Source organism: Dryobates pubescens, chromosome 37 (genome assembly GCF_014839835.1).
Source record: "Dryobates pubescens isolate bDryPub1 chromosome 37, bDryPub1.pri, whole genome shotgun sequence".
Lineage (NCBI taxonomy): Eukaryota > Metazoa > Chordata > Aves > Piciformes > Picidae > Dryobates > Dryobates pubescens.
Window position 1 is genome coordinate 5,621,779 of NC_071648.1, and position 12,154 is coordinate 5,633,932.

A 12,154-nucleotide genomic window follows, 5' to 3' on the forward strand; every position below is an offset into this window, starting at 1 on the left:
GCAGCTCCAGCCCTCTGCTCATCCTCCTGGCCCTGCTCTGGACACCTTCCAGCACCTCCAGATCCCTCTTGCAATAGGGGCTCCAGAGCTGGCCCCAGAGCTGCAGCTGTGGTCTCAGCAGAGTGGAGCAGAGGGGCAGAATCCCCTCCCTGGCCCTGCTGGCCACACTTCTCTTGCTGCAGCCCAGGCTCTGCTTGGCTCTCTGGGCTGCAAGTGCTCCCTGCTGGCTCCTGCTGAGCTTCTGCTCCCCCAGCACCCCCAAGTCTCTCTCCTCAGGGCTGCTTTCCAGCCAGTCCCTGCCCAGCCTGCATTTGTGCCTGAGGTTACCTCCACCCAGGTGCAGGACCTTGCCCTTGGACTTGTTATCCTTGGACACTAGAAAAGCAGCAGAAACTCTTTTCCTCTGATTGCCCAGATTTACCCCAAATCAAACAGATTTAAGTCCTCTACTGCAGACATCACACAGCAGGACCTATTTCCTTACCCTGAGTGCTTCCAGGAGGGTGGCCAGTGATGAGGTCATACGAAAATGCTATATCCAGGACTCTCTGGGGTTGTACTTCCAGGGCCTTTGCATGATCTCCAGGTAGCTGAGTTGATTTCTCTGCCCTCCCTGTAAAATGGAAACTCTGTTGATTGAATCTGTAATGGAGGATGGACTCAGTGGGCTGGGGACAGTAAAGTTGCATAGATAAGGTACACATGGAGGAAAAAAGAAGGATATAGAATATAAGATATAGGATATAGAATATAGAACACAGAATATAGAATATAGAAGTAACCTGCTTGGAAAAGAACTTTGAGATCATCCAGTCCAACCTATCACCCAACACCACCTGACCAACTAAACCATGGCACCAAGTGCCTCAGCCAGGCTCTTCCTAAACACCTCCAGGGATGGGGACTCCACCACCTCCCTGGGCAGCACATCCCAAAGGCCAAGCTCTCTGTCTGGGAAGAATTTCTTCCCCACATCCAGGCCAAACCTTTCTTGCTGCAGCTTGAGACTGTGTCCTCACCTTCAGTCACTGGTTGCCTGGGAGAAGAGACCAACCCCCACCTGGCTACAACCTCCCTTCAGGGAGTTGCAGAGAGCAATGAGGTCTCCCCAGAGCCTCCTCTTCTCCAGGCTAAGCAACCCCAGCTCCCTCAGCCTCTCCTCACAGGGCTGTGCTCCAGACCCCTCCCCAGCTTTGTTGCCCTTCTCTGGACACCTTCAAGTCTCTCAATGTCCTTCTGAAACTGAGGGGCCCAGAACTGGGCACAGGACTCCAGGTGTGGCCTGAGCAGTGCTGAGCACAGGGCAGAATGACCTCCCTGCTCCTGCTGGCCACACTCTTCCTGATGCAGGCCAGGATGCCCTTGGCCTTCTTGGCCCCCTGGGCACACTGCAGGCTCATGTTCAGCTGATGTCCACCAGTACCCCCAGGTCCCTCTCTGCCTGCCTGCTCTCCAGTCACTCTGACCCAGCCTGTAGCACTGCCTGGGGTTGCTGTGGCCAATGTGCAGCACCTGGCACTTGGATGTGTTCAATCTCCTGCCCTTGGCCTCTGCCCATCTGCCCAGCCTGTCCAGGTCCCTCTGCAGAGCCTCTCTACCCTCCAGCAGATCAACTCCTGCCCCCAGCTTGGTGTCAGCTGCAAATTTACTGCTGATGGACTCAGTGCCCTCATCCAGATCATCAATGAAGATGTTAAAGAGCATGGGGCCCAGCACTGATCCCTGGGGCACACCACTGGTGCCTGGCTGCCAGCTGGCTGTGGCACCATTCACCACCACTCTCTGGGCTCAGCCTCCAGCCAGTTCCTAACCCAGCTCAGAGAGCTTTCCAGGGGCTGACAGCTTGGCCAGCAGTTTGCTGTGGGGGACAGTGTCAAAGGCCTTGCTGCAGTCCAGGCAGACTCCATCCACAGCCTGCCCCACATCCCCCAGGCAGTCCCCTGGGCATGGAAGGAGATCAGGTTGGTCAGGCAGGACCTGCCCTGCCTAACTCCCTGCTGGCTGGGCCTAAGCCCTTGGCCATCCTGTAAGTGCTGTGTGACTGCACTCAGGATGACTGTTCCATAGCATTGCCTGGCACTGATGTCAGGCTGACAGCTCTGGAATTCCCTGCCTCATCCAACCAGCCCTTCTTCAATAAATACCTAAATAAACTGCAATTCTATTCCAATTCTTTTCCATACCCTAGCAGTCAATACCTTGCATAAAGGAACTGAAGATCTCTGGATGTGTTGTGATATATCTGTGATCTGACAGCCATGGGCTCCAACTTAGGTAGATAGAAAAGTCACAGAAGGATAGAATCATAGAATCCTAAACTGGAAGGCACCTCAGGGGTCATCTGCTCCAATGTTTAGTTGGCCAAAGCTCAGGCAAGGTGGCCCAGCAGCTACCCAGCTGAATCCAGTGTCCAATATTAGGGAATCCACCACTTCCCCAGGGAGAGAATTGCAATGCCTGATTCTTGTCAAAGGTCCAGAGGAGGCCATGGGAATGCTCAGGGGGTTGGAGCAGCTCTGCTCTGAGGCCAGGCTGAGGGAGCTGGGGGTGTTCAGCCTGGAGAAGAGAAGGCTCCAGGCAGACCTAAGAGCAGCCTGCCAGGACCTGAAGGGGGCTGCAGGAAGGCTGCAGAGAGACTGTTTGCAAAGGCCTGCAGGGACAGGAGCAGGGACAATGGCTTCAAAGTAGAGCAGAGCAGATTGAGATTGGATGTGAGGAACAAGTTCTGCAGCAGGAGGGTGGTGGAACACTGGCACAGGTTGCCCAGGGAGGTGGTTGAGGCTCCATCCCTGGAGATGTTCACGGTGAGGCTGGACAGGGCTGTGGGCAACCTGCTTTAGTTGGGGATGTCCCTGCTGAGTGCAGAGGGGTTGGACTGGGTGAGGGATGAGCTCTGGAGGTGCCTTCTGTCCTAGAGCATTCTGTGATTCTATGAAAGATTTTTCAAGTCAGGGGCCAGTTTAGGACCCAGCAATGATTGAAGGCAGGAGGCTCCATCTTGACACTCACAAGTGCTCTGAAATATGCTATAAATTCATTATAAGCCAAATCTTCACCTTGGGTTGTCTGCTTTTTGTCACTCAATGTTCATCTCTCTCTTCTGGCACAGGCTGTCCAGGGAGGTGGTGGCAGCCTCCTGCCTGGAGGTGTTTGCAGCCAGGCTGGAGGTGGCTGTGAGCAACCTGCTGCAGTGTGAGGTGTCCCTGGCCATGGCAGTGGGGTTGGGACTGGCTGAGCCTTGAGGTCCCTTCCAACCCTGACAGTTCTGTGATTCTATCTCCACATTCCTGTTCAAACATCATTGACAGGAAATCTCTAATTACCTTCAGTATCATCTTTAAAAGGTGGATGAAAAACTTTTCAGACAGCAATGAGCCTCTTGAAATGCTTTGGGAGTTTACTCAGCTCTTGCCACTCCAGAACACACCTGGAATCTGTGCAGTCCACCTTGGTGTTCTTAGATGAAGCTCTGAGCAGCGTGGGCTAGTCAGAGGCATTCCTGCCCATGGATGGAGGCTGGAACTGGAGGATCTTTAAGCTGTCTCCCAACTCAAGCCCTTCTATGATTATTAAAGAGAACAAAGGATTGTTTCCCAACAGGTAGTTCCACAACTTTGCTTCCATGGAGCAATGTAAGTGGGAGAACAACCCAGAGCCATTTGCATTGGATTTGCACTTAAAGCCCTGGAAAGGTTACACAGGGAAAATGTAACTCCAGTTTGCAGACAATAAGATGAAACTGGCATTAAATTTGTAATACAAATGAGCACTTCCAAAAGGAGCCTCCTCTTTCTTTCTCCTTGCATTTTCCAGCTGGATTACATTGAAATGGCATTTCCTTACAATTCTAACTGTTTCACAACTCCCTTTGTGCAGCTAGGTGGAAACTATCCTCAATATGCTACTAAAAATGTTGAGGTAAGAAGTAGCATTAGCAACATTTGCAGCCTTTCCTTTCCTTTCCTTTCCTTTCCTTTCCTTTCCTTTCCTTTCCTTTCCTTTCCTTTCCTTTCCTTTCCTTTCCTTTCCTTGCCTTGCCTTGCCTTGCCTTGCCTTGCCTTGCCTTGCCTTTCCTTGCCTTGCCTTGCCTTGCCTTGCCTTGCCTTTCCTTTCCTTTCCTTGCCTTGCCTTTCCTTGCCTTTCCTTTCCTTGCCTTTCCTTTCGCCTTGCCTTCCCTTGCCTTCCCTCTCCTCTCCGAACCTCTCCGAACCTCTCCTCTCCTCTCCGAACCTCTCCTTTCTCCTCTCCTCTCCTCTCCTCTCCTCTCCTCTCCTCTCCTCTCCTCTCCTCTCCTCTCCTCTCCTCTCCTCTCCTCTCCTCTCCTCTCTGAACCTCTCCTCTCTGAACCTCTCCTCTCCGAACCTCTCCTCTCTGAACCTCTCCTCTCCTCTCCTCTCCTCTCCTCTCTGAACCTCTCCTCTCCTCTCCTCTCCTCTCTGAACCTCTCCTCTCCTCTCTGAACCTCTCCTCTCCTCTCCTCTCTCCTCTCCTCTCCGAACCTCTCCCCTCCCCTCCCCTCCCCTCCCCTCCCCTCCCCTCCTCTCTGAACCTCTCTGAACCTCTCCCCTCCCCTCCAAACCTCTCCAAACCTCTCCTCTCTGAACCTCTCCTTTGGTGCCACTTAGGAGACCAAGGGCTCAAAGTTCCCATTTCAGGTGTTTCAAGGCTGCTTTCCTCTCACAGGCAAGCCTGACAATTTCTGCTCATCTGAGCCCCATCCCAAATGCATTCCCCAAAGATGAGCCAACCAAAATGAGTCATGCCTTTTGGAAAAGATATTTAACAGCTAGAGCTATGTAGGAATAGCTCAGGAAGTAGGAATTAACCATCTCCAACCAGGATTTTGTTTGGATTTGGGTTTGGGTTTGGTTTTTGAGTAGAATTCCTTTTCTGGAAGAGAAAACTGAAGGCAATGAGAGAGATTTAGCTTCAGCTTACAAAAGTCACAGCGTCAGGGGCTGGAAGGGACCTCCAGAGCTCAGCCACTCCAACCAGAGCAGGAGCACCTAGAGCAGATCACACAGGAACACATCCAGGCAGCTCTTGAATGGCTCCAGAGAGAGTGATCAGATCCCCCCTCAGATGACTTCTCTCCAGATTAAACAGCCCCAGGGCTCTCAGTCTCTCTTCAGAGGCGAGATGCTCAAGTCCCCTAATGCCCCACAACTGCACAGCCTAAAATGGTCACACCGAAGCATCTGGATTCCACACATTGGCCACACCAACCCCAGGCAGTGCTGCAGGCTGGGGACAGAGTGGCTGGAGAGCAGGCAGAGAGAAAGGGACCTGGAGGTACTGATTGACAGCAGCTGAACAGGAGCCAGCAGTGTGCCCAGGGGGCCAAGAAAGCCAATGGCATCCTGGCCTGCATCAGCACCAGTGTGGCCAGCAGGAGCAGGGAGGTCATTGTGCCCTGTGCTCAGCACTGCTCAGGCCACACCTTGAGTCCTGTGTCCAGTTCTGGGCTCCTCAGTTTCAGAAGGACATTGAGAGACTTGAAGGTGTCCAGAGAAGGGCAACAAGGCTGGGGAGGGGTCTGGAGCACAGCCCTGTGAGGAGAGGCTGAGGGAGCTGGGGTTGCTTAGCCTGGAGAAGAGGAGGCTCAGGGCAGACCTCATTGCTCTCTCCAACTCCCAGAAGGGAGGTTGTAGCCAGGTGGGGCTTGATCCCCACCCAGGCAAGCAGCACCAGAACAAGAGGACACAGTCTCAAGCTGTGCCAGGGGAGGTTTAGGATGGAGGTGAGGAGGAAGTTCTTCATAGAAAGAGTAATTTGCCATTGGGATGTGCTGCCCAGGGAGGTGGTGGAGTCCCCATCCCTGGAGGTGTTTAGGAAGAGCCTGGATGAGTCCTTCGGGGCCATGGTTGAGTTGATGGGATGGTACTAGGTGATAGGTTGGACTGGGTGATCTTGAAGGTCTTTCCCAAGCTGGTTAACTCTGTATTCTATATTCTGAATGTCCCAGGCTTGGGGCAGAGTGGCTGGAAACAGCCTGGTGGAAAATGCCCTGGGGATGCTGATTGACAAATGACTGACTGTGAGCCAGCAGTGTGCACAGGTGGCCAAGAAGGCTACCAGCATCCTGGCCTGGATCAGGAGCAGTGTGGCCAGCAGGAGTAGGGCAGTGAACATGCCCCTGTACCCAGCACTGGTGAGGCCACAGCTCGAATTCTGGATTCAGTTTGGGGCCTCATTACAAGAAGGACATTGAAGTGCTGGAGAGTGTCCAGAGAAGGGCAACAAAGCTGGGGAAGGGTCTGGAGATCAGGACTGGGGAGGAGAGGCTGAGGGAGCTGGGAACATTTAACCTGGAGAAGAGGAAGCTGAGGGGAGACCTCATTGCTCTCAACAACTCCCCAAAAGGAGGTTGGACCTGATCTCTTCTCCCCAGTATGAGGTGATAGGATGAGAGGGAATGGCCTGAAATTGTGCCAGGGGAGGGTTAGCTTGGAGATGAGGAAAAAAATTCTTTACAGGCAGAGAAGTCAGGGATTGGAAGAGGCTGCTCAGGGGGGTGGTGGAGTCCCCATCCCTGGAGGTGTTCAAGAAACCTGTTGTGAGAGTCTAAACTCCTTGTGTGATTCAACAAAGATAAAATCACTTGCTGCTTGCCCAGACAATATGTGTTGGGCAGAGCCACTGGAAGGAAGGTGCAAAGATCATGTAGGAATCCTGTCTACCAGTCCTGGATGCAAATCACCTTGTGATTGCATCCTGATAACACTGACTGCAGCTGGCCTACAACAATGGCCCCAGGACCCAGCCACCACACCTTCAGGACAAGATAATCTCCAGCCATCAGATACCCCCAGGAAGGGAGGATGGTGAGACAATGGACTCACCACCTGTTTCCTGATGTGTAATGGGTGTGTGGGCAGGGAGATGGAGAAGGGGAAGGTGGAGGCCCCCCCCCCTCCATCTAGACCCCTGCCCAAACACACAGGAATGCACAGAAAGATTTCCTGGGGAACCATACCTGGATATTTACCTAAGGAGGATTTCCTGGCCCCTGAATTCCTGAGGGACAATGCTTGGACACATAGCTAAGGGCTAAAAACTGTGTAGAAGACTTGACCACTACTGGCTTGGAGGAAGAAAAATGCAGGAGAAGGAGCATGCTGCTGAGAGGGAAGGAAGCAGACTGAACCCTCTCTCTGTGTCCTGAGTCCCACCTGCTGCAACTCATGGAGCTGAAGAGGCTGCCCAGAGGGACCACATCTCTTCTGCAGCCAAAGCCTCAGCAGCCTTTCTCTCCAGACCCAGGCTGCCCAGAGGGACCACATCTCTTCTCCAGCCAAAGCCTCAGCACCCTTTCTCTCCAGACCCAGGCTGCCCAGAGGACCACATCTCTTCTGCAGCCAAAGCCTCAGCACCCTTTCTCTACAGACCCAGGCTGCCCAGAGGACCACATCTCTTCTCCAGCCAAAGCCTCAGCACCCTTTCTCTCCAGACCCAGCCTGCCCAGAGGGACCACATCTCTTCTGCAGCCAAAGCCTCAGCACCCTTTCTCTACAAACCCAGGCTGCCCAGAGGACCACATCTCTTCTGCAGCCAAAGCCTCAGCACCCTTTCTCTACAGACCCAGGCTGCCCAGAGGGACCACATCTCTTCTGCAGCCAAAGCCTCAGCAGCCTTTCTCTACAGACCCAGGCTGCCCAGAGGGACCACATCTCTTCTGCAGCCAAAGCCTCAGCACCCTTTCTCTACAGACCCAGGCTGCCCAGAGGACCACATCTCTTCTCCAGCCAAAGCCTTTCTCTACAGACCCAGCATCTCCTGCAGCACCTTTCCTCCACAGACTCAAACTGCCTTGGGGAGTCAGGGGGGTGGCAATATAATTCCTTTCCTCTTCTCTCTCTCTTCTCCCTCTCCCTCTCTATTTTCTCCCTCTCCCCTTCTTATTTCCACGTTATTTATGTAATCAATAGCCAGGCTGTTGATATTGTGGCCTGGTTTGTGCCTCTCATTTCACAACACAGGAACATTCAAAAGAACTGAGGCTCTTTCCCTCTCTGGACTGAGACAACTGTGGCCATGGCACTTTAGAACATGGTTTGGTGGCCAAGGTGGTGACAGATTAAAGGCTCCACCTAAAGACCTTAAGGTCTTTTCTAACCAAAACAACTGCATGATCCTTTTTCTTTCAAAGCAACGTAGCTTGTAGCTGTCACAAACTATATGCTCACTACATGCACAGCAGAACAGATTGGAATCAGAAGTAGATGCAGATTGGGCCTTGAACTCTGCAGTCTGGGATCTTCTGCTTGTTTGCTGGCAGAGTGCCATTGGCATTGCTCCCACTTAATGTTTAAGAGAAGAAGGTTTTTATTGTTCACATCTGAAACCAAGCTAGCAGCCATCCTTTCAAATGATCTAAACAACACCCAAGCATCACCAGCCCTGGCTTTATCCTGCAAGACAGCCAGGGGTCTACACATGGGGATTTGGAACATTCCTGCCTGACCAACCTGATCTCCTTCCATGCCCAGGTGACTGCCTGGTAGATGTGGGGCAGGCTGTGGATGGAGTCTGCCTGGACTCCAGCAAGGCCTTTGACACTGTCCCCCACAGCAAACTGCTGGCCAAGCTGTCAGCCCCTGGCTTGGGCAGCAGCTCTCTGAGCTGGGTTAGGAACTGGCTGGAGGCTGAGCCCAGAGAGTGGTGGTGAATGGTGCCACAGCCAGCTGGCAGCCAGGCACCAGTGGTGTGCCCCAGGGAGCAGTGCTGGGCCCCATGCTCTTTAACATCTTCATTGATGATCTGGATGAGGGCATTGAGTCCATCAGCAGTAAATGTGCTGATGACACCAAGGTGGGGGCAGGAGTTGATCTGCTGGAGGGCAGAAGGGCTCTGCAAAGGGACCTTGCCAGGCTGGACAGATGGGCCAATAGGATGGCATTGCAGAAGTCCAAGTGCCAGGTGCTGCACTTTGGCCACAGCAACCCCAGGCAGTGCTACAGGCTGGGGTCAGAGAGGCTGAGAGCAGCCAGGCAGAAAGTGATCTGGAGGTGCTGATTGACAGCTGCTGAACAGGAGCCAGCAGTGTGCCCAGGGGGCCAAGAAGGCCAAGGGCATCCTGGCCTGTATCAGGAAGAGTGTGGCCAGCAGGAGCAGGGAGGTCATTGTGCCCTGTGCTCAGCACTGCTCAGGCCACACCTTGACTCCTGTGTCCAGTTCTGGGCTCCTCAGTTTCAGAAGGACATTGAGAGACTTGAAGGTGTCCAGAGAAGGGCAACAAAGCTGGGGGGGGGTCTGGAGCACAGCCCTGTGAGGAGAGGCTGAGGGAGCTGGGGTTGCTTAGCCTGCAGAAGAGGAGGCTCAGGGGAGACCTCATTGCCTCTACAACTCCCAGAAGGGAGGCTGTAGCCAGGTGGGGGTTGGTCTCTTCTCCCAGGCAAGCAGCACCAGAACAAGAGGACACAGTCTGAAGCTGTGCCAGGGGAGGTTTAGGCTGTGGTTCCATTAAAGTAATTTGAAGATACTGATAGGATGCAATTGGTTTAATATGAGGAAAGAGAAAATGAACTGAGCCTCTTAAGACTTGAAAACTCTGTTAGAGATCAGCATACAAATTGAGGTTTCTCCTGACAACTGTCACTCGTGTGCCACAGCTCAGACAAGCAATAGAGATGTCTCCCTCTGCCAAAGTCTTTCCATGCTGCCTGCCAGGAAACTCAAACAGAAGCAAGTGATCAGGAAAGTGGAACCAAAGGGGGCTCAAATGCTTCACTGTGGACTGCCTGCTACAGGAATAACTGTGATTTGTAAAGGCTTCCAAAAGGAGCTTTTAGCTAACATTGTTTCATCAAGGAACTGTCTCTGGACAGGGTTAATAACAGTGACACTGATGGTAAAAAATGCAGCAGAATACATCACAGAGTCACAGAATTGTCAGGGTTGGAAGGGACCTCAAGGATCAGCCAGTTCCAGCCCCCTGCCATGGGCAGGGACACCTCACACTGCAGCAGGTTGCTCACAGCCACCTCCAGCCTGGCTGCAAACACCTCCAGGCAGGAGGCTGCCACCACCTCCCTGGGCAACCTGTGCCAGGCTCTCACCACCCTCATGGGCAACAACTTCTTCCTCACAGCCAATCTCAATCTCCCCTCCTCTAGCTTGGATCCATCCCCCCCAGTCCTATCCCTCCCTGACACCCTCAAAAGTCCCTCCCCAGCTTTCTTGGAGCCCCCTGCAGATCCTGCAAGGCCACAATGAGGTTTCCTGGGAGCCTTCTCCTCTCCAGCCTGCACAACCCCAGCTCCCTCAGTCTGTCCTCACAGCAGAGCAGCTCCAGCCCTCTGCTCCTCCTCGTGGCCCTTCTCTGGACACCTTCCAGCACCTCCAGATCCTTCCTGCATTAGAGGCTCCAGATCTGGACACAGAGCTCCAGCTGTGGTCTTAGCAGAGCAGAGTGATTCTGTGATCAGTAACCTTCCACCAGCTACAAATGAGAACCACAGTAACACAATCTGTAGCTGCTCTGTAAACCCTTTGAGCTGATCTGCTGCCATCCCTGGATTCATGTCTGAAGCACCTTCAGAACACCTCCTCCCTGCTTCTTTACAGCTGTGAAGTCTGCACAGTTGTGCTTGGGCAATCAAGGCCAGGCAATTTGTCCCTCTGCATGACACCACAGCACTCTGGTCTTTGTCAGATCCTCATGCAGTTTACTGCCAGGGCAAGGCCTAATGCAAGTCTGAAATGCACATTGAAACAGGAGTCAGAGCCTGTAAAAGCCATGAAGCTGTGGCAGCTACCTTAGCAACAAGCTGGCTAGGCAGAGAAGAGAATTTCCTCCCTGCTTTCATGGCTCCCCAGAATTTCCCACTGGGAGATGCAAATGTTTCAGACACATGAAAGTTCCCTGAATTTGCATAACATCAGCTCCAGGGGATGGGAAAAGGGGAAGGGATTCTTCTGTGATGCCACTTCCTTCTCCAGCTCTGACCTTCCTTCTCCAGTTCTGGGTTACGAACTGGCTGGAGGGCCGAGCCCAGAGAGTGGTGGTGAATGGTGCCACAGCCAGCTGGCAGCCAGGCACCAGTGGTGTGCCCCAGGGATCAGTGCTGGGCCCCATCCTCTTTAACATCTTCAGTGATGATCTGGATGAGGGGGTTGAGTCAGTCATCAGCAAGTTTGCAGATAACACCAAGCTGGGGGCAGATGTTGGTCAGTTAGAGGGTTGAAAGGCTCTGCAGAGGGACCTTGACCGACTGGACAGATGGGCAGAGGCCAACAGGATGGCATTCAACAAGTCCAAGTGCCAGGGGCTGCACTTTGGCCACGGCAACCCCAGGCAGAGCTACAGGCTGGGGACAGAGTGGCTGAGAGCTGCCAAACAGAGAGGGACCTGGGGGTGCTGATTGACAGCTGCCTAAACATGAGCCAGCAGTGTGCCCAGGTGGCCAAGAGGGCTGATGGCATCCTGGCCTGTATTAGGAACAGTGTGGCCAGCAGGAGCAGGGAGGTCATTGTGCCCCTGTGCTCTGCATTGATTAGGCCACACCTTGAGTACTGTGTCCAGTTCTGGGCTCCTCAGTTTAGGAAGGACATCGAGACACTTGAAGGTGTCCAGAGAAGGGCAACAAGGCTGGGGAGAGGCCTTGAGCACAGCCTTGTGAGGAGAGGCTGAGGGAGCTGGGATTGTTTAGCCTGGAGAAGAGAAGGATCAGAGGTGACCTCATTGCCCTCTACAACTACCTGAAAGGTGGTTGTAGACGGGAGGGGGTTGGTCTCTTCTCCCAGGCACCCAGCACCAGAACAAGAGGACACAGTCTCAAGCTGTGCCAGGGGAGGTTTAGACTCGAGGTGAGGAGAAAGTTCTTCACTGAGCGAGTCATTCGTCATTGGGATGTGCTGCCCAGGGAGGTGGTGGAGTCACCGTCCCTGGAGGTGTTCAAGGGGAGATTGGATGTGGCACTTGGTGCCATGGTCTAGTTGTGAGGTCTGTTGGGACAGGTTGGACTCGATGATCCTTGGGGTCTCTTCCAACCTTAGTTACTGTGATACTGTGATACTGTGATACTGTGACCTGGGGCTGTGGAGCCATGGAGAAGAGCAGCCATGGAGAAGAGCAGCCCCAGAGGGGACCTGCTCAAAGCTCAGCAAGAGCTAAGGGGTGGTGGGCGAGAGGATGGGGCCAGAATCTTTTCAC

General features: G+C 53.4%; 1 long non-coding RNA gene across 1 annotated transcript in view; it reads right to left on the bottom strand.

Moving 5' to 3' along the window:
- Positions 1-496: 496 nt before the first annotated feature.
- Positions 497-12,154, bottom strand: part of LOC128899029 (uncharacterized) — a 276,408-nt gene continuing 264,750 nt past the window's right edge. The window contains exon 3 of the long non-coding RNA XR_008463039.1: positions 497-613. This is a non-coding gene — a long non-coding RNA (uncharacterized LOC128899029). The remainder of the gene's footprint in view (positions 614-12,154) is intronic.